Here is a 26,873-nt window from a genome sequence, read left to right as displayed (position 1 = left end):
GGTTGTCCAAGCATCCATGCAAGGTTGACTCAGCCTTCCATCCTTCCGAGGTAGGTAAAATGAGGACCCAGATTGTTGGGGGCAATAAGCTGACTTTGTAATAATGCCGCTGGGGGGGGGGGGGCGAAAGCCCTAATAAAGCAGGCATATACATAGAATGAAGGCTATTGCTAAGCACATTGATTTGTGCTTCTTAGATTGTAAGCCACCCTGAGTCTTCGGAGAAGGGCGGGATATAAATGGGATTAAAAATAATAATAAAAAAAAATATTAGAACCACTTCAACAACCCTTCCCATCCCAAAACAGCCAGTAGTTCTGTGGCTTGTTTAAATTTTAATTAATCTAGATTGATTACCTATCCAAGCAACTTTTGAGGTACTAAATCAATACCTCCATGGAGCGGATCAAATAGTTTATGCTTCTTACTTGTACCAGTGCATTCTGATCCTAGGATTCTAAAGAATCTGCTACAACCGCATCTCTTTCTGGAGCCAGAAGCAGAAATGAAAAGGGAGGAATGTGGGTAGAACAACCTAGTGGTAACAAAGCGAACAAAAAGGAGTGATAAAGCAAGATATTTAAAGTATTCTTGCCCTTCCCTGCTGAATCTCCTTACCTCATACCTTGCGGGCAAAAGAATGAAGCTTAGGGAAAAAAATATATACTTCTTATGAGATTTTACAGTAATGCCCCACCGTGGGACAGATAGCATTTTACTATCTTTCAGAAAGCTGCTATAAGATGAATCACGTCAAATTATGCAAACAAGCCAGAAATCACCATTCTCATCCAAGGTGTTTCTCTACCATGAAAAGCTCTCAGGGTTTTACACACAAGGAAAGAAGATTGCTCAGCAAAAGTCAGTCATGAACAGAATCGTGAAGATACAAACCCATTTTGCCTCAGGCTCTCGTTTTGGCCCACTTGATCACCTCTGCCAAAGAGATCAGCTGGACAGAATTGAGAAAGCTCACCTCACTTGGCCACTGCTGAACTTACATTACCAATCGCTTTGGGAGAGATCTACTTCTGCTACAGCAAAGGTGCATTCTCTCTGGTCATAAATGGTCCAGCCTTTCAGCATTAAGCTCCTGTCTGACCTGTTAGAAATCTGCAAACACTAGAAAGGAGGAGAAGGAGTGGCCTCATTTTTTCCATTTGAACTCAACCTCTTTTCAGAGGTTTGATCCAACATAAGTCCTCAGTGCTTTGCCAAACTGGACTTTCTTGACACCAGAAACTACTTTATGGATGAGACAGCTAGTAACCAATACAAAGCACAACACCTCCTCAAAGTAACCCTTGATCTTACTCTTCTGCTCAGAAGGTGGCAAGGGGTGAGCCACCTTGAACTGCTGCCTCAGTACTAAAATAATCAGTCCACCACAATACTGTCTTATGTCCAAGGATATTAACCCAAGCGGTATGGCTGTATTACTCTTATCCTTCTCACCTTTTCTACTACCTTCTCCTATTGGTATCTTATAATTATATTAGTTTGTTGTTTGTATATACTGTACACTGAGAGCTTATGCACTAGAGACAAATTATTTTTTTCTTCAAACAAAGTTGGCCAATAAACTCTACTACACTTGGCCAACAAACTATTTACTCTACTCTACTGTGCTAATAACCTCTCCTACTCTACTCTACTCTATACTCTACTCTACTACACTACACTCCATTCTTTGCCTTACTGAAGTATTTAGTATCTTATGCCTCTGTTGAAGTGAGTTGCAGGCCATGAACCTTTACATTTTAATAAAATATGTTAGTTGGAAAATGGGCTACCAGATTCCTTCTGATTTTTTTGCCAACATAAACTAAATAGAGTAACCTTCAGCATGCAAGGTGAAGTCCTTGCCATCTTCCCAAGGGATTAGAAGCAAGACTTTATTTTGAAAGTTAAGAGTTTTTCATATATATATGAGTGCCCTACCAGCTGTTGTTTTTATACTTACTAGGCGTTAATTATCCATGTTTATATTATCCTAAAACCTATATAATTGTTACCATTAGTATTTATTACATTTATTTTACACTTGGCAAGTGTTTATTATTTGTGTTTCTCTTATGCTAAAGGGCATGTAATTTTTATCACTCGGATTTATTGTTGTTGTGCAATGGTAGGCGTTATATTCCATTCCACTATAATGCTTTTCCCCCGTTTCTTTGATCATTTTTTTTACTCTTTACACTAGCTGTCTAAAGCAAAAAGAGGAAATACCTGTTTAAACAGACATGCCCAAAGGATATTGTTAAAAAAATAAATCAAAATGGCAGCCACAATGGTGATATGCATAAATAATAGGCAGAAATTTATTTACACTACAGTATCTGAATGCTATTTCGAACTTTTTGACCATATTCTACAGACACCCCTGGATTCCAACGCCTTCCTTTGTAATCCTAAATCCGGAGGAGACTTTTATTTTCATATCTGTTTTAAATGCCAACTTGGTTTAAAAACCTAGTCATGTCCAAAGGCTTTACATTCTAATGAAGCATATGGCAGGCACAGTGCAAAATCCATTTCAAAATAAAATAAAACCCTAAAAATAATTCCACCACTTTATATTTTTCCAAATGATGGCTCAGTCTTTAAAAATAAAAGTAAAAAAAAAACTCCTGCAGTAAAAAACACAACACTCCACAACAGAGGAACAGAAAAAGGAGATTATACGTTCAGAAAGATTTCCAATTCGCCATGCAAAAATTGAGTGGGAGAAGCTTGTGGGATGAGCAAGACCAAGGATGACAAATACAGAGAGAAGTGTGAACTGATAATAATAAAGGGAATCAATTCTCTAGTGAAAACCAGGACTAGGGCTGACATGAGGGGGTATCATAGAGAAGAGGGGTTCCAGAGCACCTGAAAGCAGGACAAGAAGCAACGGATAGAAACTAGTCAAGGATAGAAGCAACCTAGAACTAAGGAGAAACTTCCTGACAGTTAGAATGATTAACCAGTGGAACAACCTGCCTCCAGAAGTGGTGAATGCTCCAACCCTGGAGGTTTTCAAGAAGAGACTGGACAGCCAATTGTCTGGAATGGTATAGAATCACTTGTCATGGGCAGGGGGCTGGACTAGAAGACCTCCAAGGTCCCTTCCAATCCTATGATTCTATGTTCTATCTTGCCTCAATGTTTCTCAACTAGTTTGAAGTTTTCAGCTCTTTTTAAACATACAATGTATGCTCATTTGTACACCTGTTTCCTGAGTTTCTTTTTCTTTTTTCACTTCATTCAGTCTTATTCAAAACATCTGGTCATCTCCCCAACACTTGGACTTTCAAAATGGAGGAAAAGCAACTGCAAGCAGTATTTATAAAATCCAGACCTCCATGAAAAGACACAATGAACCTCATTAGACGATGTAGCATATTTTTGGCATAACGAGCTTAAGTGTAAACTTAGCTTTTGTAACAATGCCTCTCAATGGCTTATTAACCCATGAGGGCTCCTCCAAATTCTTCCTTCCGCTGTGGTCTGTAAGTCATATTTCATGATATAGCAGGTTGTCCAAACTAACCAACTGAGGTTGCTCAAATAAACCACGGTTTACTGAAAGGTGTGAATCAGGCCAGCCCTGGAGAGGTTGAAAGTGTTGGCTTTTGTGAAATGCTTGCTTAGAGGTGGGTAAACTTGCAGAAGATTTTTTTTTCCTGGGTTGAAATGGAAAACGGTGTAATATCAACTATAATTATCTTTCTATAGCTGTGGTGGCGAACCTATGGCACGTGTGCCACAGGTGGCACGCAGAGCCCCCTCTGTGGGCACGTGCGCCGTTGCCCCAGTCCTAGGCCTTCAGCTGGGTTTTATAAAACCTTTTCGCTTTAGGCCTCTGCCGCCTTGTGAAAAAAAAAAGGTTCAATCAATCAATAAATTTCAACTTCTCATGGGGAAAAAAAAGATTCGCAAAGTTGGAATTGATTGATTGAACTTTTTAGTCCCACCCAGTCTGCCGTTACCACTGCAGCCACGCGCACCCAATGGGCCATGCCCACCCAATGGGCCACGCCCACACAATAGGCCACACCCACCCAGCACCCAATAATACATAACAGGGTTTGGGGTTGCAGTTTGGGCACACGGTTTCTAAAAGGTTCAACATCCCTGTTCTATAGCATCTATATTCTCTGAGCTTGGCTGTTTGCTTGCAGACATTTCATTATCCGACTAGGTAACATCACCAGTTCATATGTAGGGAAGGAGAAACCATTGTCCAGCAACATTGGCAGGGGAAGCTGCTGTATTTAAACGGAGCAAAGTCTACATTTGCTTGCCCTGAGGATGTTATTATTTAGTTGGGTAATGAAAATGTCTGCAAGCAAATAACCAAACTCAGAGAATACCTCCTAGACTCCATAGTTCAACTCTGACTCACAGATGTCTTCTTTTGGAACCGTCTTTCTGCACCTATTTCTGAATGGAGAAACTTAGAACTGGTAAGGCAGGGAGGCCTCACTTCCCCTCCCATTGAAATCAGGTAGCCCTACCTTTGGAGAGGCACGGGAGAATCAAGGTGAGGCAAGGAATGAAGATAAAGAGTTCTTCCACTCTAATACAAATAGCTGTTATATGAGATGCTTTGGGTCAATCCCAAAAAAGTTGCCACTCCCAATGTTGACATTCTCCCAATGTCTGATTTATGCCTGACCCTTCCGCCTGGCCGCAGGCGTGCTCCTTCCCCATGGTCCAAGGGCTCAACACTGGGGTTCAGAAATTTTATTTTTATTATTTATTTTAATTCCATTTATATCCCGCCCTTCTCCGAAGACTCAGGGCGGCTTACAAGCTTAGCAGTAGCCTTCATTCTATGTATATGCCTGCTTATTAGGGCTTTCACACACACCCCAAGTGGCATTATTACAAAGTCAGCTTAATTGCCCCCAACAATCTGGGTCCTCATTTTACCTACCTGGGAAGGATGGAAGGCTGAGTCAACCTTGAGCCTGGTGGGATGCGAACCTGCACTAATTGCAGGCAGCTGGTGTTACTTAAGGAGGCATTAGCTCACTGCTCCACCAAGGCTCCTTCAGAAATGCTGAAGGCAGAAGGGAACCTGACATTTCCAGGTTAAGTAACTGGAGGAAGTTTGGGGAAACAGCTCAAGAGGAAGAAAGTGACTCTATAATTTGCAGGGTTTCTAGTGACGTCCACCGACCAGCTCTTGCCAAAAAAAAAAACAAATAACCGGTCTTTCCAGATAGAAACATTTCAAGAATGTGGCCCTAGAAACCTTTAACCAGAAGTTGAACTGCATTTTTTTCCCAAAATCCAAACCGTAAGACTTTTTACAGCAAAAGAACCACAATGTGTGATCTAATCAAATTCCACATGGTAAGTCTGTCAAAGAAGAGAAAGCATGAGCAACACTACTAGATGGTTCAGGATGCTTCATTGACCAGTCAGAGGAACTGGTGTAAGGAAGCTCTACATTCAGCCATACCAGCCATCAACAGACACATTGAAATAAACCATACTTACACACCATTTAAGAGAAACAATAAAATTGGTTGTGCTGTAGTGTGTTTTACTGTAGTGGAAAACTGTGAACATCCTAGACCAGGATATATCCAAAACTGCTTGCTGAGAAGGAAGTGAAAGACCAGAACACTTCCTCTCCAGCGGCAGCTAAGACCCAGATAAGCAGGGATTAACAGCAGACAAACAATCAAACAGAAAACATTACCCTAATCAAAGAACTACCAAGGAGAAAACCACAATCCTCCCAACACTGACAGGGTAAGTTGTTCCTTAGATACAGCGAACAAACTGCATACTAACTGACACTCATGAGTACAGTTAGTCCTTGACTTACAATCACAATTCAGCCCAGAATTTATGTTGCTAAGTGAGAAATTCATTAAGTGAGTTTTTGCCCCAGTTAACGACTTTTCTTGTCACCTTTGTTAAGTGAATCACTGAATATATTATTGATGCTCAGGAATTCCAAGCAAACAACTTAGAGGGATCCGTTTTTTAAAAAAAAAATCTTTGTTTGTTGAACAAGCACTGTTGAACTGTATTTTTTAAAAAAAATCAATAAAAACATAAATAAAAAAATCTTGACCAGGCTACTGTTGACAATATTTGTGCCAAGGTTTTGGGATTATTATTATTATTATTATTTTGCTCACTTGGCAGTGTAAACCCCAGTTAGGTTTAGCTGGTATAGCTGCTTGGAAATCATTAACTTTGTGCAAGGTTGTTAGGGAAGTTACAGCGCTGTCATTATTTCCAATACCCTCCATGGAATATATCTGAAGTTGAACTGGATATTTTTTAGAGATAAGGGTTTGCTTTACTTGCAAAACCTTGGGGTTCTTTGGGTCACAAATGGTATTGTTTGGAGAGTAATTTGTTTCTAACCAACAACTCTGGACCTCAGGCGGTTTCAACAGCAGGCTTAAAAAGTAGAAAAACCTGGTAATCAAAACTAAAGGATTAAAGCAATAAAAATAGCTTTTGCAGGCAAGAGTCTCTTTTAATGCACCTGTTAGAAATTTCTCCTGCGGGCAAATTTTGGTTACCATTTCATTTCTCTCAGTCTAGGCCTGGGCTGTAAATAAATATCCATTCATTTATTGTGATTATCAACTGGATTTCTTCTGAGAGCTAAAAACGGCAGCCTCCTCTAATTTTATCTCAACACCAATAAGTTTGAGAGAATGGTCTGACGGAGTGAGGGTGACCCACTCAACTCCTTGCTCGTGTGAGAACCCTAACCTAGAGTTCTACATTCCAACATCTTAATTACGATGCGATCCCATCCTTCATTTAATTAAAGAGCTGCGGTGGCGCTGTGGTTAGAATGCAGTATTGCACTCTGCCCACTGCCAGGAGTTCGATCCTCACCAGCTCAAGGTTGACTCAGACTTCCATCCTTCCAAGGCCGGTAAAATGAGGGCCCAAATTGTTGTGGGCAATTTGATGACTTTGCAAACGACTTAGAGAGGGCTGTAAAGCATTATGAAGAAGCATGTAAGTCTAAGTGCTATTGCTGTTGCTAAGGGACTTTCAAATGATATCAATAAACTAATTGGATTTGCAAATGAGACAAAAGATCACCATGAGTCCCAAAAAGCGACTTGGATTCTTATTTATGCAGGCAGGCATTGAAGAGAATAATTTCCCCTTTTTTCTTGCATCGTAGTGAATTCTTCATCTACGATCCAGTTTGCCATCAGCAGGTTTTAAGACTTGGTGCATTGGAAACAAAGCTTTAAAATAAAGCAGAAATATTTAAACATTTCTAGCCTGCTGAATCACATGGGTTTCATTAACTATGTGGACAAATTATTTGACTGAACAGTGGAGCTGAACCAACAACAGCTTGCCTGCAGCTGTAACAAACATGATGTAAAGGGAAATCATTTTCTTTCTTTCCTTTTTTTGGTAAGTGAAATACGAGTCATCAAAACAGGGCTTGCTTTTTCTCAACCCTGAACTTGCTATCCAATTTTCCCCAGGCTAGTACTCCCCAAATGGATTGGATTTCAATTCCCAGAGTTCTTTAAGCTTTTAATTAAAGATTCATGTGAATCCACATTGGGAAACTTGGTTGACTTGACTGTATTCCAGGATCCTGAAATCTTGAGAGCCCCTTTCTTTCTGTAGCTAAACAATGCAGACACCCCCGTGTAAAGGGAGTTATCTGCAGGTAGTACGTGACATACAACAGTTTCTTTAGTGACCATTTTTCACACATATGACCATTGCAACATCCCCATGATCATGTCATCAAAATTCAGATGCTTGGCAAATAACTCATGTTTATGACAATTGCAATGTCCGGGGGGGGGGGTCAGTTGTTCACCTTTTGCGACCTTAAGAGAAGCCAGATTCTCTTAACAACCATCTTACTAACTTAACAACTTCAGTGATTTAGTTAAACACTGTGGCAAAAAAATGGTCGTAAAATGAGGCAAAACTCACACGACAACTTTCCCACCGAACAACAGAAATGTTGGACTCAATTGCGGTCGTAAGTTGAGGACTATCTATATAGCCTTAACAGCTCCGGAAATCACACCGGAGTGTTCCACAGTCTGCTCTTGAATGAATCACTTGTGTAATTAGTTCAATTTATCTTAATCTTAATTCTCACAGACCTTTAAGGTGTTAAATAACAACCATCCCAGTTTGGCTATTTAAGTAACTGCATTCAAAATAATTTGGGATCTGGATTTGCAGGACTACAAAAAGTCCTCGACTTAGTGCTATGCGAAACATAGGCTACGTGACCTTTGCCCCACTTTACGACCTTTCTTGCCACAGATGTTAAGTGAACCACTGCAGTTGTTAAATTAGTAACACGGTTGTTAACTGAAACTGGACTGCCCCATCGACTTTGCTTGTGAGAAGGTCGCAAAAGGGGAACCCATGACCCCGGGACACTGCGACCGTCATAAATATGAGTCAGTTGCCAAGCATCTGAATTCTGATCACGTGACCTTGGGGGGATGCTCCAAAGATCGTAGGTGTGAAAGTCCATCACAAACCATCTTTTTCAGTGCCCTTGTAAGTTCAAACTGTCGTAAGTCAAGGACCACTTGTATTATTCTCCTGGTTGGAGAAGAACAGGAGGTTTAACCTCTGGATGACCAAAACAAAACGCTGGTTCAGAGTCCTTCTTCAAAGCTACCGGGAAAATGTTGACCACTGACCTCAGATACATACAGCCCAATATCTTTCTCCTGACCATCATCCACAAACAGAAAGAAAAAAGTATTCTTGCATAGAGAGTGCTTGTAGAAGAGGCTGCAAGGATGGCCAGAGTCACAATTACTTTTGTATTAACCCTAAAACAGTCGGGGGTCACAGCCCTATCGTCTTTCCCCAGCATCACTTTCCAGCAGCTCTGTCCTCCCAAGACAAGGCGCCCATTGTGACATTGCATCTTCCATGTGTAAGCCTCCTGTTTCTCGCTTTCTGTTTTTCTTTGGGTCACAATAAATTCATTGAGGAAGCAACATAGAATCCCTGCACACTGTTGCTTCGTTGGTAGCCCTCGAGGGACACCAAACTAGAAGCATCCCAAATGGCCATTTCTTGCTCGAAGGGCCCATGGCTGCTGGGCAATTCTGGGAGTTGAAGCCCACAAGTCTTAAAGCTACCAAGGTTGGGGACCCCCTGATTTAGCCTTGTTCTGAAATTTCTTTTCTTCCCCTTGACAGCTGATATACACCATGATATAATTCCACAGTTGATGGCCTCCGGCTTTATTGATGTATTTATTTGTCCGGTTATTTAATGTTTAACCCTTGCTGTATCCAATATCCTATAGCGCTTCGAGCTGCTTTGCATGACAAATCACAGCAGACAATCTAAAATATCACATCAGCATCATCACTATCATTTACACATCATTTTACATGCTCTTTGCCCTCTGACATTCTGCATAGTCTCCTTTAATCGTCCAGACAGCAGGAGAAAGGCCATGAAATCCTGTGTCCAAGGCTGGAAAAGCACAATAAAAGCCATGTCTGGAGGCATCTCGTTGGAATTTATGTTCTTGGTTATGTTGTAAATTCAGCTTCTCAATAAAGGCCTTGGATGGATTCACAGGCCTTGGCACTCTACCCGGCTTTCATTAAATACAATAAGTAACCAGAAAGCCTGGAATGGATCCATCTGAGAGAAGAAATGGGAGATACATAACCTCTTCCGTGCTTTATGCATCAGAGCAGTTTGCAAACGATTCCAAGGAGACACACACACACACACAAAAAAAAAATTCTCAAGTTATACCAGTGAGCAAATTAGCCTAACAGAATGGAAGAGAATGCCAAGCATTTGAACAACTTAGCAGGTCTCCCGAAGGCCAAAGCAGAACCCAAGCATGAAAGGAGGAAAAAACAAATAAAATAAAATAGCTGGATACTCTGTGCCTACATTCCGCTAGCAGGTTCAAACCAAAGGAGAAAAAGCAAATAATTTTGTCTGTTGTATAGAATACTGTGCAGTAGAGGTCCTCAACCTTTTGGGCACCAGGGACTGGTTCCGGGGAGAGGGGTTTTTCCACGGACTAGAGTGTGCGTAGTTTTGTGTGCTGCCTGTATCCCTAACCCCTTGCAAAAAGCAGGAGATCCTACTGTATATACCATTTTAGACAAATGGTTGTCCAATCCCTTCTTAAAAACCTCTGGTGCTGGAGCACCCACAACCTCTGAAGGCAAGCTGTTCCAGCTATTGATTGTTCTCACTGTCAGGAAGTTTCTCCTTAGTTCTAGGTTGCTTCTCTCTTTGTTCAGTTTCCATCCATTGCTCATTGTCTTGCCTTCTGAGGCTTTGGAAAATAAATAAGGACCCACTAGCATCCAAAAGGAGGCAAGCAGAGAGTCTGTGCTGCTCTTGTTTACAGGCTGTAAAGTCAGCCTCCAACCCCGTCTCCAAATGCAAGCACCCCCGTACCACCACCACCACCCCCGACACACACACACACACACACACACACACACACTCCCCATTCAGAAAGCCTGCATATGAACGGGCCGATCGTCACTGGGTTTATCACAAAAACATCCACTCCTGAGCTCAGAAATTACCGCCTAGAACAGAACAAATGAAACAAAATATACCTGACACTTCAAAGCTTTCCCTACACCCCCTTCTCCTCCTGGTTCTGGGCAGATAACAGCCTGCTTTTATATCTCAGCCAACACTGCATGGTTCCAGCCACCCTTGCCTCGGCTCCATCCAAGGGAAAGCTACATTTTGAACTTTTATCAGCCGGCCTCAGCCAGAGACACACTGAGGCTACTTTTGAATTAAGATGATGCATTGTTTTTGGAGACAAAAACATGGAGGAACCAGCAAACAGGAGGAGGAGGAAGAAGAGAGGCAGACTCCCGCGGTTTCTGCACTTCAGAGCTATGGGCAAATCAGTATGAAATGCTGGTCTAGGGGAGGGAGTCAAACATCAGCAAGGCATCAGCAAGGTTAAATAAATAAATCTGGATACCCAGCTTATTAATAACAGCCAGGGGCTGCGATTTATTTAACTCACAACGGTAACAGACAGTCTGCAGCCAAGGCACCCACTGCAGTGGAAAGAAAGAGGGTTATTCCCATCATCTCCCAGTGCTCAAAACCACTGGGATTGCTGCCTTGCAGTGTCTTTTCGAGAAGCAACTGTCTGGAATGCATGTGGGTGATCTCCCATCCTCTCCTTGTCCCAGAGGTTGCAAAGAGCTGGTCTATTCACTGGCTCTTTGTTCTTTTGCCATGGTTATTGGCTCCATTTTTGTGTGTGTGTGTGTGTGTGTGAAGCCGTCTTCAGTTTGCCATTTCTTCCTCTGAAAGTTGCTTGAAATGTGATTCGTGTTGGGGGAACGAATTCACCTTTATTCATTTATTTCATAATAGTTCTACATCTTGGTATGCATGCATTACTTGGGCAAATTGCACTACAAATTACTGGGCAGTGTTTCCTCTGCTATTGCAAACTTGATCCCACTAATACACGGTGCCCCGCGCCAGCCGGAGGTATGGAAATCTATTTGAAGACACTTCTAATCATGGAGACTAATTATGGAAAGTTGGATCAGATTATCTCTATATGAACTTTGGTCTTTTGGAATCTCCCTGGATTGTGGAAACACCTTCATGAGAACATGAGCAGAACTCGAGCTGGTGTGAGAGATACTTCTTTTTTGGCAACAACCCCATATCCACGAACAGATGCAGGTGCAGGAATGATGCTCAGAAAATGTGGCCATTTAGAAGGCTAGCCTGCAGAAATGCAGACCTTCCCTTTAACTTAATGCAGACCAATTTTTTTAACCACAACAAGAACAGACCTGAAGACCGCCACACTTCATGGTAACAACTGACCCATTCATACTCCTGTTTTACCAGGGCTGAACTCCAAAGCAGAAACGAAGTGGATTAGCACAAAAACGAGCCATCTGCCTGTTACAGTTTTACTTGCTTACAACTTTTAAGGATCTAGAAGTGCTTGAAGGTCTAATGCCGTACAATCAGAGGAGTCCTCTGCTTTCTTTTTTGCTGCTCATCTTGCCTGCTGATCAGAGCTGAGCATCAGAACTGTTTCGTGTCATAAAAGCTTCCTTTGACAGCTCTCACCACAGAAGCATCCTCACAGCCAAGCGTTCACGTCATTTGTTTTAGAACACTTCCCGACAGCAAGACAGCTTCTCCCTTAAAAGAACTCAAGACTTCTTTACATTTTTAAGAAAGGAGAAAAAATAATTTTTGACTTCTGCCACCTGGATCTTTCACAGGTTGTTTTTTTTTTCTTTCTCTCTGTAACAAGAACAGCTATCGTGGAAACAGACAGCCGATTCTGTATTGGCTTTCCAGTAAAAATTCCCCCAAAGAAATCTTTGTCAGGATAATCAATTATTTTTTGGTTGGTCGTTCTTCTTTAAGAAATTCAGTTTTTTAAAAGGCCAATAGTGTATACAGGCCTCTTTCAGCCTTTGGACATTGCCAGAAGCAGATGGAGTCCTGATAATATGTTAAGCCAAAAATTAGTATATGTAAATCAAAGATGGCTGCTTTAGGAAAAGAACACAGTTCCTTTCTCATATTCATTGGCACCATCTGGGATTGTGCGCAAGTTGACTCATTTCCAGAAAGGGCAACACAGATTAGGATGCAAAGTTTGAGCCACCTGCCCTCACTGTATTTAGAAACCGACTTTAGAGATTTCTAATCTTGAGAAAAAGGGACGCGGTGGCTCAGTGGGTTAGGACGCTGAGCTTGTCGATCAGAAGGTCAGCAGTTTGGCGGGTCAAATCCCGAGTGCCGCGTAACAGAGTGAGCGCCTGTTACTCGTCCCAGCTTCTGCCAACCTAGCAGTTCGAAAGCACGTAAAAATGCAAGTAGAAAAATAGGGACCACTACGGTGGGAAGGTAACAGCGTTCCGTGCACCTTTGGCATCTAGTCATGCCGGCCACGTGACCACGGAGACGTCCTCGGACAAGCGCTGGCTCTTCGGCTTTGAAACGGAGATGAGCACCGGCCCCTAGAGTTGGAAACGACTAGCATGCATGTGCGGGGGAACCTTTACCTTTACCTTAATCTTGAGAACCTTCTACCCAAGTTAAATACAACTTACACCACAATTCAGCCCAAAGTTTCCGTTGCTAAGCAGTGTTAAGTGAGCTGCGCCTCATCTGAGGCCTTTTTTGCCACAGTTGTTAAGCGAAACACTGCAGGTGTTAGTTAAACGAATCTGGCTTCCCCCATTGACTTTGCTGGTCAGAAGCTCGGTGGAAAGGTTATAAATGGTGATTACTTGACCCCAGAATAGTGCAACTGTCATAAATACATGCCCACTGCCCCAATTTTGATCACATGACTGTGGGGAGTGTTGCAGCAGTCGTAAGTGTGAAACATGGTCATAAGTCACTTTTTTCGAAGTTGTAATTTCGAACTGTCACTAAACAAACAGTCAAGGACTACCTGGAATGTATTCTGTTAGGTATGCAGCTGATGAAAAATGACAATGTAGTTGAATACCAAGCCTGAATGTTACCTGTATATTAAATCAATAATCTAAGTACAGTAACTAAGAGCTTTTTTTTTTAAAGCAAAGACCTGAAACTTTGCTCTCAATTTGTTTATTTCTCTCCTCCCTGTTTTTTTGGTGGGGAAATTCATTGCTTTCACATGTGGCAGCTAAAATTAAGAAACACTCACCTTTGCTAACAACATCCTAAAATTGGACAGGCTGCTATCAAGATACCCAAATCTTGATGCTTGATGTCAACATACCTTAATTTGTTTGGATTTGTTGTTACTTCACTGTTTCTCAACCTTGGCAATTTTAAGATGTATGGACTGCAACTCCCAGAATTCCCTAGCTGGCTGAGGTTTGGCTGCCAGAGATGGCCAAATGGACTGCTTTGATTAAAGAAAAGAACACAATTAATTGGTTTCTACTTAGAAACTGCTTTTAGACTTTGTGCTCGAGGTGGAAAAAAAAATGAAACTTTTGATTTTGTTTGGCTGATTAGATGATAAGGTTTGTTGATACAGAAATGGCTAGTTTGTATAATTGTATAAAAGTAAAAAGTTGAGGTTTGAAGTTATTATCTTATTCTACTGCACCACAATGAGTCAGAAGTCAAAGCTTTTTCTTTCTTTTTTCTTCTTCTCTTTCTTTCTTTTTCTTTCTTTCTTTTTCTTTCTCTTTCTTTCTTTCTTTCCCTTTTCCCTTCCCTTTTTCCTCCCTTCTTTTCCTATTATTTTCTTTCGTATTTTTGTATTTCATACTATTACAATACAATTGAGGGCACCTTGGTGTTCTCTGAGCTTGCTTTTTTTTCTTGCAGATGTTTCATTACCCAAACTAGGTAACATCATTGGTGATGTTTGGGTAATGAAACATCTGCAAGAAAACAAGGAGGCTCAGAGAGCACCAAGGACCCCTCGTGTCAACACTGACCTATAAATATTCCCCTTTATTAGTAATAAAATTTTGAACGAGAAAAGTTGGCGAGATTCAGAAACACTGTGTTACTTCATTCTTTCTCTTCCTGCAAGTAACACTGGAGGAGCTGTGAAAGAAACTGATTCCCCAGGGAGTTTTTACTAAAATCCCCTCAAGAGCAAAACAAGAATCGTCTTTTATTTTCTTTTTTCAACAGTCTCTGTGTAAACGTGCTGTTAGCAAACACTTCTGTGCTTTATTCTAATGGGCAAAACAGAGCAAGGGTGAGGAAAGGAAGCTTCCCCCCCCCCCAGAGGAGAAATTACAAACATCGCATTAACGCAATGACACAAAAACACACACCAGTTCTGCCTTTGTCACCAAATTACCACTATGTTACTTGCTACGTTACCCTTGTGGAGACATCTGACCCTGAATTATATGAGATGCCACCTGCCCTTTATTGTATACCGTTAGAGCTGTTCCATTCCCAAAGCCATTTGAGTATAACTACTCAGCCACTACTCAACAGGACATGTTTTTATGAGCGGCACCTTTGCTACTTGGATAGGTCCTCATTTAGCGCCATAATTGGGACCGGCAACTTGGTTAAGTGAAGCGGTCACTTTGTAAAACCACGGCTGTGCTTATGATCGAACTTCAGTTTTCCTTTGCTTTGCAGACCTGCAAAGGTTATAATTTGCAAGACCTGGCCATGAAGTTACTTTTCATCATCGTAAGTGCGAACTGCCGCTAAATGAGGCAGTCTTTAACTGAGGACTACCGGTATTTGCCTAGTAAGAGCACGATAGAAATGATAAAAACGTAACCCATTGCCTATTCAACACCCAGGCCATGGAAAAACTGCAGCAGAGACCTTCAAAATGTAGGACAAACATGGGGATATGTTCTGACATTTTTACAAACATGGCTGGCAAGCTGGGTAAGATAAAACATTGATGATGCTCCTAATATTCTTCTCTTTAATCTATGGAAGGCTTCACATCTGTCTGTTGCTAATTAGTTTTAGATCCCATCTTTTGTTGAGGAGCTCAAGGCAACCTCCCATTTTTCCCCATAGCCACCACTTCTCCAAGGCAGGTTGATGAACTGAAGGACAAGTGAGCTACTGAGTTTCCGTGGCTGAGGATGGATCTGAATCCAGCCTGGCTCTCTCCTCTCTTCCTGTCACCATTTTGTCTTTTTTCCTGGGCAGGTAGACACCAAGCCAACATTGCTAAACTGTTGTCACTTGTCATTTTTATTTCCTAAGAAGGCCAGAGGAAGCCCGAATGATGCCAGAGGCGATATTATAGCCATCATGACAACCTGCAGAGAATACTCTGCAATTGACAATGGAAAGGCCAGTAGGAAACACTCAAATTACAGCAGTCAGCTAATAAAGGCTTAGAAACCTGTTTTTCCTCTTTTCCATTTGTGACCTCCCACCCATCCTCTCTGGCAGAAGTTACAAGTCTTCTTCTCACAGCTATGAAGGGAGGAAAGAAAATATCTGCTCGTTGGCTACATAGCTCAAGGAGCTCACAATAAAACCAATTTCACAATGTGTTTCTTACATGCTGTCAACACCCCTGGAGTGTGACAGACATAGAGGTAGGTCACTTGGGAACACAATATACTAACAGAATTACAGAGCTGGAAGGGACATTGGAGGTCTTCTAGTCCAACCCTCTCCTCAAGCAGGAAACCCTATACCATTCCAGACAAATAGTTATCCAACTTCTTCTTAACAACCTCCAGCGATGGAGCACCCACAACTTCTGGAGGCAAGTCATTCTACTGATTAATCATTCTCGCTGTCAGGAAATTTCTCCTTAGTTCTAGGTTGCTTCTCTCCTTGATTAGTTTCCATTCATTGCTTCTTGTTCTTCCTTCAGGCGCTTTGGAGCAGTGATCCCCAACGTCCGGGCCACAGAAGAGTACCAGGAACTGGGTTGCACAGCAGGAGGTGAGTGGTGGGTGAGCAAAACTGTGCACGCATGGGATCTAGGTTGCGTGCTCCTTCTCAGGTGCCAAAAAAGTTGGGGACCACTGCTTTGGAGAATAGGTTGATCCCCTCCTCTTTGTGGCAGCCCAAAGCCTGCTAAAGACTGGAGGATTTATATGACACTTAAATAGCCATCAAATGAGCATGACACACCCAAAGCAGCTGGCAGGGAGATCCTTACCGCAAAACCTGGGAATTGCTTCTGTCTATAAACTGGAAAATTCTTTTCCTGACTCAAGACACAGCTCACCCGCAGATCTAGAAGCCAGTATTTCAGCTACTGCTTCTCTCAAATTTATCAAGATTGTTCCGCTGTTAAACGGTGTCTGAAACTTCTATCATGCTTCACATCTGCTTTGATTGCAATCTAGGCTTTCCACCCTCTTAACCCCTAACTCTGAAACTGCCTATTTGGTAAAAGATTCACAGATGTGATATGGCCAGATACTTATCTATATTGCAGACTAGAATAAAGCCGTAGAAAATATGCTAGAAGATTTGTATACTACACTGAACACCAGTCGAAGCACATGTACAGATCTATGTTTCAAGGGCTTCAGTTCAAGCTTCTGGCCCTTCTGAGTCAATAGATATTTTCCGATTCTCTTCAGGGCTGTGGGAGACAGCTGGGATGTGTTGACTTAACAATCCGCTCAAGCGTGGAAACTGCTGATTCTCATCTCCCCAATATGGTTCCTAGTCATTACTACAGCAAGAAAAATTTTAAGAAAATAATATTACCAGACACTTAATATCATATCAAGCTTGGTGCAAACCATTGTCTGATTATTATTATTATTATTATTATTATTATTATTATTATTATTATTATTATTATTATTATTTTATTAATTTTCTATTTTTACAATCAAGTGCTTAGCCCCAGCTATCATGAGAATGCAACATCTAAAGGTTTATGGAGATTCTCAGTCATCCTGGTCACAAACTAAAGAAGCTCCTTGGATGAGAAGCGAAATGTTTTCAAGGGAAAAAAAACTCAAGAAAGTCCACCCAGCTGGCTTTCATGCCTAAGGTGGGACTACTAAGTCTCCTGGTTTGGCACTGTAACCACTAGGCCAGGGGTAGGCATAGCTGGCTCAGGAATTCTGGGAGTTGAAGTCCACGAGTCATAAAAGAGCCAAGGTTGCCTACCCCTGCACTAGACTAAACTTTCTGTTTAAATTCAGCTTTCGTGGATCCTGTTTCTGTTTTTCTGCCATTTGGCTGTTTATTTTTAGTACTGCTACTTGTCCGGATTTTGCAATTCTGATCGTTGTCACTGATCAGCTATCATCCTTCTGGCTACGCTTTAGGGAAGGCAGAGTGAGAGAGTTGGGAATAAGTAAATGGGCAATAAATAATTATTTGAGTAACTGCCTATGAAGGGAGGGAGCATTACATCTGATCAGCAAAGAGATTAAGGAATTATTTAAAAGGCATCATAGAAGCAATATCCTTTAAGTGTTTAGCATAAAAAGCATACTTGTTGCATTTATAGCCCATTCCCCTCTGGGAATTCAAGGCAGCTTATATACACTGCAACCTGCCCACCACTACACAGCAAACATCCAGAAACTTTGTTCAACAACATCCCTGAGCCAGATTAAGTGGTGAGATAACAGCTGGTCCAAAGTCAGCCAAGATGTTTCATGAACAAGTGAAAACAAGATCTGGAATCTGTCCCCAGTCTTACTCCAACATTAGACAAAGACTCCTATCTTTGTTTGTTTTCTAATGAGGTGATCAGCAGGCACTATTTTGCCTTGGTGTCTATGAGAATTTGGTCACGGGTATTCTAGCTGGGAAATGGGGGAAATACTATCAACCAGGACTCCAATTTTCTGAAAAGAGGAGGAAGAAACAAGCGACGTGTGCTCATTCTCCCACAAATATCCAAAGCTCCTTCACCAAGGAGGATACATGTTAACTCTCTACCATTGTGTGGCTGAGTATAACTCAGGATAAGACTCTTGAATAGCCATACAATTCCTTTTCTAATTTGGTAAACCCACCCACCCCTCTGAATTGCTTTTTCTTGCTAGCCATGACTGCATTTACATAACACACTCAAGCTAAACCAAGTGAACTGCATTATGGCTTAGCAAGACAGGTGAACGCAACCACAGGGTGCTCAGGAAGGAAGGAAGGAAGGAAGGAAGGAAGGAAGGAAGGAAGGAAGGAAGGAAGGAAGGAAGGAAGGAAGGAAGGAAGGAAGGAAGGAAGGCTGGCTTATAGAACTTATGGTGAGAAACAGAAGCAAAAAGAATACCCCGCGTGTTTTTATGACCCTCATCTTAAATTCAGACAATTCAGATCCAGGATCATTCCAAGCAACACAACTGCAGCAGTCATTCCAGACTTTGTAACTAACTAATCTAAAAATTACACTGTGCCAACTGCAAAAAGGCATTCTCTGTCACTGCTATCTGTTTAGGGAGGAGCCTTGAACACGGCAATCTGGCTTCTGCTATTTGTTGTTTTCTTATCATTAATCTCCACCAACCTGACAGCCCCTTCCTAAGCAACTGAAAAATTACTATACAGTAACAACAACATGTAGCTCTCACCATCAGGGCCCCTGAACTTCCGCTGGTAGCCTTGCCTCTAAACTACTACTACTACTACTACTACTACTACTACTACTACTACTCCTTCTCCTCTTCCTCCTCCTTTTTCCTTTCTATGGCAGATTTTTTATTACAAAATGACAACTCACAAAGGTCACACACACAAACTACCAAAAGTGAAGCCTTTGACAGAATTCTGTGAGCAATTTCAATGGGTCTTTTTTGTCTTACTATCTCTCAATGGACTTAGCCTGATGACCAAGAAGCATTATTACAGAAGCACCTTAAGGAAAGGGGGAGCTGAAATGCTATGCAAAGTTATACAGCTGAGGTCATGTGGGTTTGATGCTTCTTCCTGATTTTTCCAGGCTATTCTCCTGCAGAATTGGAGCCTACGTACTTTGGAGCTGAGGCCTACCACAACTGAAGATACCAGATGAGGGAAGCTGGTCTTTTTAAAAAACCATCCACAAACAGAACGAAGGAGAAATTTCTGGACAGGGAGAACAATTAATCAGTGGAATGACTTGCCTCCAGAAGTTGTGGGTGCTCTGACATTGGAAGATTTTAAGAAGAGATTGGACAACCATTTGTCTGAAATGATATAGGGTTTCCTGCCTGAGCAGGGGGGTTGGACTAGAAGATCACCAAGGTGCCTTCCAACTTTATTATTTTGTTTTTTTGTTTATATTATTTTGTTATCTTGCTTCTTTTTATTCCTGTTGCAATCAAGCTTAGGAAACATTCTGATGCAACATTTATCAGTCAGCAAGCAGAGATACTATGCACCACCCCTTTTGATCTCAGGAAGTGGGTGAGGTGGTGGTACAGTAACTGACAAAGCAAAGATATTGTTGGGTTCCTATCAGCTACAATACCCTCTACATTATCCTTCTCATTTTTCCTACTAACTCTTTCTTTAGCATCTAACGACTATAATTTTGTTCTTTGCATCTTATGATTTATGTTGATTGCTTTTATTTAGTGCCTTGTGGCTATCACTGAGTGCTGTATCTTATGATTTACGATGATGGTGTTATGATTACGATCATGATTTATCACTTGTTGCTTGTTATGTACACTGAGAACTTCTGCACCGGAGACAAATTTCCTTGTGTGTCCAACCCACTTGGCCGGTAAAGCATTCCGTTCTATTCTAATCCAGACACAGAGTTAAACCATCAACCGTGATTCCAAACTACAGCGTCTGGCTTCAGACCAACTGGAAACCAGACCAGCCCCATTACAGGAAAGTGACTGCAGCTTGACATTGTGTAAACCCAGTTTCTCAGGCCACCCAATCAGTTTATCTCATTAACCATCCTGCCTAAGGGACCTGAAGGATTCCTATAAGAACTCCAGCAGACTTCAAGGGCGTCCTACCTTGGGGTGGTAAAGGTGCAAGGATGCCTCCATTACCAAGAAGTGGATGCCGTGAGGAGCCAGAAAAAACGTCCAAACAAAAACTGCAGATGTTAATAATTATGACATAAGCACCTCACCCAGCCGGAGAGAAGAATTCCATTAAGATGAGATCAAATTCAGCCAACGGTTTCAGAACAAGAAAGAAAAGGCAGGCTTGTTTGTAGAAGGCCTGACATAAAATATCTTCCCTCAGAAAACAAAACCTTCAGAGGGACGTTTGCAAGGTGCGTCATTGCTCAAGTCAGTTTCGCATCGTTCTACTGTTTAGCAAAGAGGGGCTGCTTGCAAGATGGCAGGACCAGAGGGGGGAAAAAAACATGGTCTGCTTTTTCCACCCAGAGTGATCTGTCACACGCAGCCAAAGAAGAACCCAGCAGAGTTCTCAGAATTAAGAGAAGCAGCTATGACTCTACTCACTAGGTTTATCCGTTCTCCACACATGCAGATCAAACAGGAGGAAGGAAGGAAAGAGCATGTATTATACACACGGTCATCCTGCCTTTAATTCAACAAGAATGGAAACAAACCCTATCCAGGAGTAGCACCGTGTTACACTACATCAGGGGGTCTTCAAACTCGGGCCTTTTATGACTTGTAGACTTCGACTCCCAGAATTCCTCAGCCAGGCACTGGCTATGTTGTCTGAGGAATTCTGGGATGGACAACTTCAGGTAGTTCTCAACTTACAACAGTTCACTTAGTGACCATTCAAAGTCACAACAGCCCTGAAATAAGTGACTTATGACAGTTTTGCACACTTACGACCGTTGCAAGCATCTCCATAAGTCACGTGTTGCTGGGCAACAGACTCATATTTATGACAGTCGCAGTGTCCCAGGATCATGCAATCCAATCCCCTTCTGCAACCTTCTGACAAGCAAAGTCAAGGGGGGGGGAAACCAGATTCATTTAACAACTGTGTTACTAACAACTGCAGGCATTCACTACTGTGCCACAGTCGTAAAATGGAAGGTCGTAAAATGGAGCAAAACTCCCTTAACAAATGTTTCACTTAGCAACAGGAATTTCGGGCTCAATTGTGGTCGTAAGTTGAGGACTACCTCTATGGCCCCTTTAGGACCTTCAGCCAGGGTTAAGAATTTTGGGTGTTGACATCCACAGATGCTCTAAGGGGCTATAGTTGCCCGACCCTGGTGTAGAACAAGGCTATCAATGCCTGCTTACACAATGATGGAACCATTAATCCTCTCAATCACCACATCCCTTAGTTTGTTTAGTTTGTGATTAGTGTGATGAATATACTTATTCATCCTAGGAGGGAATCTCAACTGTTCTGGGCTGCTGGCAAAACAATTCCCAATCAGGTTTTACAAGTCTTTCTTCCCACCCATCAGATGCCCCCTCTTACTCTATTTGTTTTTCATCTAAGCAGATGGGCACCGTTCCAAACAAAGCCCTGGGATTCATCTATCTAGTTTAAGGAAGCCTATTTGGGTCAAAGGCATTCTTATAATAACAAAACTGGCACTGGAGGCTCGCCCAGTGTTTAGTAGCATGCCAGCTTCTCTTTCCTCCCCCACCCCTCTTGAATTTTTAATGCAAAATGTCAGACCGGTCAGAGTAATTAACATTACAGCTTTGCATTGCATGCAAACCCCAAATAGACCATTTCTTGGCTCAGCTTTATAAAGTAACTCAACCTACTATGACTGACTTCCCATGTCAGGCTAAGCCACAGGTCATGTAATGCCGGCTTATTGGTTAAGCAACGATTGCTGAATTCCCCAAATGCAACAAATGTAAACCTTTCCCTGCTGCCAATCCGGGTTAGATAGGCAGTTGGAAATGACAGGAGAGGAAGCTCTTAGGCTATTATTGTTGTGATAGGATGAGACAGGAAAACAGAAATGCGTTAAATGAAAAATACCGTTCACCTTTTTTAGTTATTTTAATTAGAGCAGCCGAATTGGAACAAACTAGGTTGGCTGACTTATATAACACATGACTTCTCAAACACTACCTGAAGCCTGTGATTATTCTCTTTGCTTTTCTTAGCGACGTCCATCCCTTCCGCTACATTTTCATGATCTGCCTCCCGTATCTGCAAAAACATTTTGTGTACGTCCCAACAACCTCACGGTAGAACTCTATCCAAACCAGGAACCTTTTTGTAATCAAATTTTGCCTGCTCTAACAAGATTAAATCTAATAGGCAGCACCAGGCAGTCGCTAAACTCATTCGGATGCAGGATAAAAACAGAAAGAAAAGTCAGGCATCCTTCAACTGGAAATTTTTCAAAAGGAGCTTATATTTTAGCATCCCAAAGTTTGGTACTATAATACTATGAAACAATAAAAAAAACTATTTGATTTTTTCCAGAATAGGAAAGCATATTCTGTTTACAACAGAAGACTTATAATGTAAGAAAGCAGGAGGGGGGGGAAACTTGGTAAGGGCCAGCTAAAGGAGAAAAAAAATATTTCTCACAACTATTGAAGTTGGACTCGCTGAATATATGCAATTCAAAATTTTCTCCCAGGCAAAAAAATTTTAAAAATAAAAAAAGAGTGAAAAGTCTGTTTTTCAATGATTCAGCCATCAATAGCAGTTTTGGCTGAGGTCACTCTGAAGGAGGAGAACATGGTAGGAGAACGGGAAATATGCTTCTATTGCCAAACTTTCTCTTCTGGGAATTTGGTCTACACAGTAATTGGCTCTTGAACAGCACTTTCCTCTAAGCATCGCAAATGCATTACAAGCAATTGTGTATTAACTCTCAAAAGTCCCAGGTGACAAATAGATCATGGAGGAGAGGAGATTACAAGCCAGAGCAAAGTTGGTGTGAAAAAGCTTTTTGAAAAGACTTTGCTTTAGCTTCTTGATGCACTGGGATGACATTCCCCAGAATCCCAGAGTCAGCCTAGGAATCTGGATACCAGAGTCTCAGTTTACCTGGCTAGCCCCAGGATTGGGAAGCCAACATTTAGACAGCTACTGGTTGCAGAAGAAGACTCAGCCAAAGCCAAAAATGTGTCACTCCAATAAAAGAGACATAGTTTAAACCATTCAAAATCTTCATGGCTGGAGTTGGCAAGCTTTCATATGTTTGGGGGAAGTAACCAGGCAATGCATACATACTCTTAGGCATGAAGAATCAAGGCCACATGTTAAGTTCCAGTTAAGCTAATTTATTAGTCATGCCTAGTCAACTAATGGTCAGCACTAAATTGGCTCTACATAAGAGTTAATGGAATTCAAAAGGGGATGGACTTGAAGCACTTGTGGGAACATAATGACTCCAACCTAGTTCCTCTCTTGACTCTGCCCCCAAGCTCTGCTTTTCTCTCTCCTACACATACATATATACATATGTGTTTATGTGAGAGTTGTATGTTTGTGTGTTTATCTATGAGTGTCAGATTAGTGACTAAGGAGATCCAGGTTAGTCCTTCCTTAGACACAGAAGCTAACGTCTGTGATTTTGGACCACTTGTACTCTCTCAACCCTGGACTGGGAAGCGATAGAACTACTATCAACTTCTACTAGCCAGTCCATAATCTTCAATGAAAAGGTTTTCAACCTGTAATAGATCCATTCTGTCTGAGGAGAATAATCACTCACGCTTCTTCATTAGGACACTGTCGAAGTACAAAAGCTTGAATTGTGGCCCCCAGCCTGGAAATATTTCTGAAGGCCAAAGCTATCCATGCCTCCTAATCATAACAGCTGTTTCTTATGCTTCTGAATAGTGTCGCCAGGAATTTGAGTGGAAAAATGGTATTCTTCCACTTATGACTTGCCTCTCAGCTTTCCAATGCAACATTGGCTGTGGCAACTAATTAAACATTTTCAGTCTAATGTGTGTTTTCGTTATGCTGTTTAGCTGCCTTATAAAGAAGCTGGAATCAGCAGCCAGAGAAATCAGTCACAGATATATTGGGAATTTGCTGGCTTTGCCATATATTCTGAGCTATTTTCTTAGCAACGACCCATTATCTGACCTCAGATTTGTCTTCCTATTTTTGTCCTCCTTTGTGATAGCAAGCAATAAGAGAATTACAGAATGAATTAGAGCACAACGACATTCTGCCATCTTGCCCGGTGAATAACGTGCTAATTATTTTGTTGTTGCTGTTGTTATCTCGCAGTGTGTTTTTGAGGAAGGATGTAGGAATGTGATTCAGCGATTGTGTAACCTTGACTGAAGAATGATCCGCCTCTTCTGTCACCATTGGTCCTCCTCTTTCACTGAGTATCGAGACGCCAGTTTCAGGACTGTCCCTGGTGATCAATGAGGTGACAGATGTTGTGGCACCCACACATCTGGATTATTGCACAGACTGAATGAGGGGGATAGAAACTGGTTTGTGTATTTATTGGTAAGGGGCAAAACAATGAAAGAGCATTTTGGATCTTTGCTGAATAAATCCTAGTTTATTCAGTATAAAAGACTTAAGTACAAATATGTGCTGAATGTGCCAATGGAATAAAGGGCCGAATCTCCACCTTCTTGCTATAAAATGTTAATAAACGTTTGCCTTACTGCAACAACCAAGCTCGAAGAAATTTTCTTTATCAAAAAAACTAGCTGAATTCAAACATATACTTTTTCAATGCCTAAACATGATGATTACAAAAACTGTATGCATCAATGCACATCTACAGATATATATTTATTTTTATTTTTTTTTATTTTAATTCCATTTATATCCCGCCCTTCTCCGAAGACTCAGGGCGGCTTACAAGCATAGCAGTAGCCTTCATTCTATGTATATGCCTGCTTATTAGGGCTTTCACACACACCCCAAGCGGCATTATTACAAAGTCAGCTTAATTGCCCCCAACAATCTGGGTCCTCATTTTACCTACCTGGGAAGGATGGAAGGCTGAGTCAACCTTGAGCCTGGTGGGATGCGAACCTGCACTAATTGCAGGCAGCTGGTGTTACTTAAGGAGGCATTAGCCCACTGCTAATTAATTATTAATAATTAATAATTAGCCCACAACACTGAACGGATTGGCACCGATTTGGGCTTGATGTCTAATGAGCTAGTGAGCTGACTGTGAATCAAACAAACACAAGAGTTAAGCATCGTCACATCAATTCCTGGAAAAACTAACCGTTAGTAAATGTTTGGAATTCTATGGAGAATCAACATTCAAATTACAAATGCCACTAGAAGACAATATCCGAAGTGTGAGGTTGAACTGTGGAGTCTTTTGGTGCTCTCTGAGCTCTGTTGTTTTCTTGCAGGCATTTCATTACCCAACTACTTAACATCATCAGTGTATTACCTAGTTGGGTAATAAAACATCTGCAAAGCAAACCATTCGATCTAAAAACTTATTTATTTGAGCAATCTGACCTGGTTTGATGGGTTAGGGTTGGGGTTTTAATATGTTTTTAATTACTGTTTTAAACTTGGGCATAATATTTAATCGTTTTTTTAACTTTTGTATTCTGTTTTTATATTTATTGCCCTGTACACCGCCCTGAGTCCTTCGGGAGAAGGGCGGTATAAAAATATAATAAATAAATAAATAAATAAATAAATAAATAAATAAATAAATAAATAAATAAATAAATATTTATTGATGGGATTTATATCCCGCCCTATCTCCCGAAGGACTCAGGGCGGCTAACAACAAAACATATAATAAGTACAGAAATTAAGATAAAAATAAAATTAAAATCATCTGTGCAATAAATTAAAATTGAAACCTAAAAATAAATTAAAAATTGTAAATATAATTAATTAAAATGCCTGTCAGTCCAGGTCAGCCTGGTGGAAAAGGAGTGTTTTGCTTTCAGCTCAGAAAGCATCAAGACCTCACAAATAAAAAGTGAAAGAACCACATACTCGTCCCTTTCTCACAGTCATTTTTTCCATACTAAACCCCTTCAATGCCGATACAGGTAGTCCTCAGCTTACAACAGTTCATTTAATGACCGTTCAAAGTTATAACAGCACTGGAAAAAAGTGACTCATGGCCATTTTTCACACTTAGGACCGTCGCACCATCCCCATGACATTTAATGCACAACATTTCCTTATTACATTCTCTTTTGCTGCCGAGTCGGACAAGCTTCCAAAAACCAGGAAACGTGAATCTGTCGGTTCTAATATTGCATCTGATCATTCTAATATTTGAGGGGTCTGTTGATCTGCACTTGGAATGCTGCAGAGGGCAGAGATGAAGGAACCTCTGAGTTTTCACAGAAAGGAAATAATAGTCAAATTAAACTCAAGTCAATTTTTCAAGAAAGAGATGGTTCTTGTGCTTATCCATTTAAGCAAGGAATGGGAGAAAAATGCTAGTGGTGATATTTTTTAGAGAGAGCACTGTAGGGAAATGTGTTTTCAAGAGTAGACCACGTCTTTCTCAGATAATTGCTCGAAATTGAATTTTTGACCCAGAGATACAGACAGCAGAAAGGAACAATTGTACATTAAAGTCAGCTTTTCCCAGCTTTGGGTCCGACGATAGAACTGAAAAT

General features: G+C 41.3%; 1 protein-coding gene across 4 annotated transcripts in view; it reads right to left on the bottom strand.

The window, feature by feature from the left end:
* ST3GAL4 (ST3 beta-galactoside alpha-2,3-sialyltransferase 4) overlaps positions 1–26,873 on the bottom strand; it is a 118,107-nt gene that overhangs the window by 74,319 nt on the left and 16,915 nt on the right. The window contains exon 1 of one of the 4 annotated variants that reach the window (XM_083368490.1): positions 895–910. The exons of 2 other annotated variants lie outside the window; for them this stretch is intronic. The gene's annotated coding sequence lies outside the window, so the exon portion shown is untranslated. Of the gene's footprint in view, positions 1–428; positions 536–894; positions 911–26,873 lie in introns of those variants that run through there. One more of the 4 variants, XM_083368503.1, reaches the window with a different exon arrangement.

The sequence above is a fragment of the Vipera ursinii genome (assembly GCF_947247035.1).
Source record: "Vipera ursinii genome assembly, chromosome: 8".
Taxonomy (NCBI): Eukaryota; Metazoa; Chordata; class Lepidosauria; order Squamata; family Viperidae; genus Vipera; species Vipera ursinii.
Note: the sequence above shows the minus strand (reverse complement) of the source record. Positions and strands in the feature narration are given on the sequence as shown.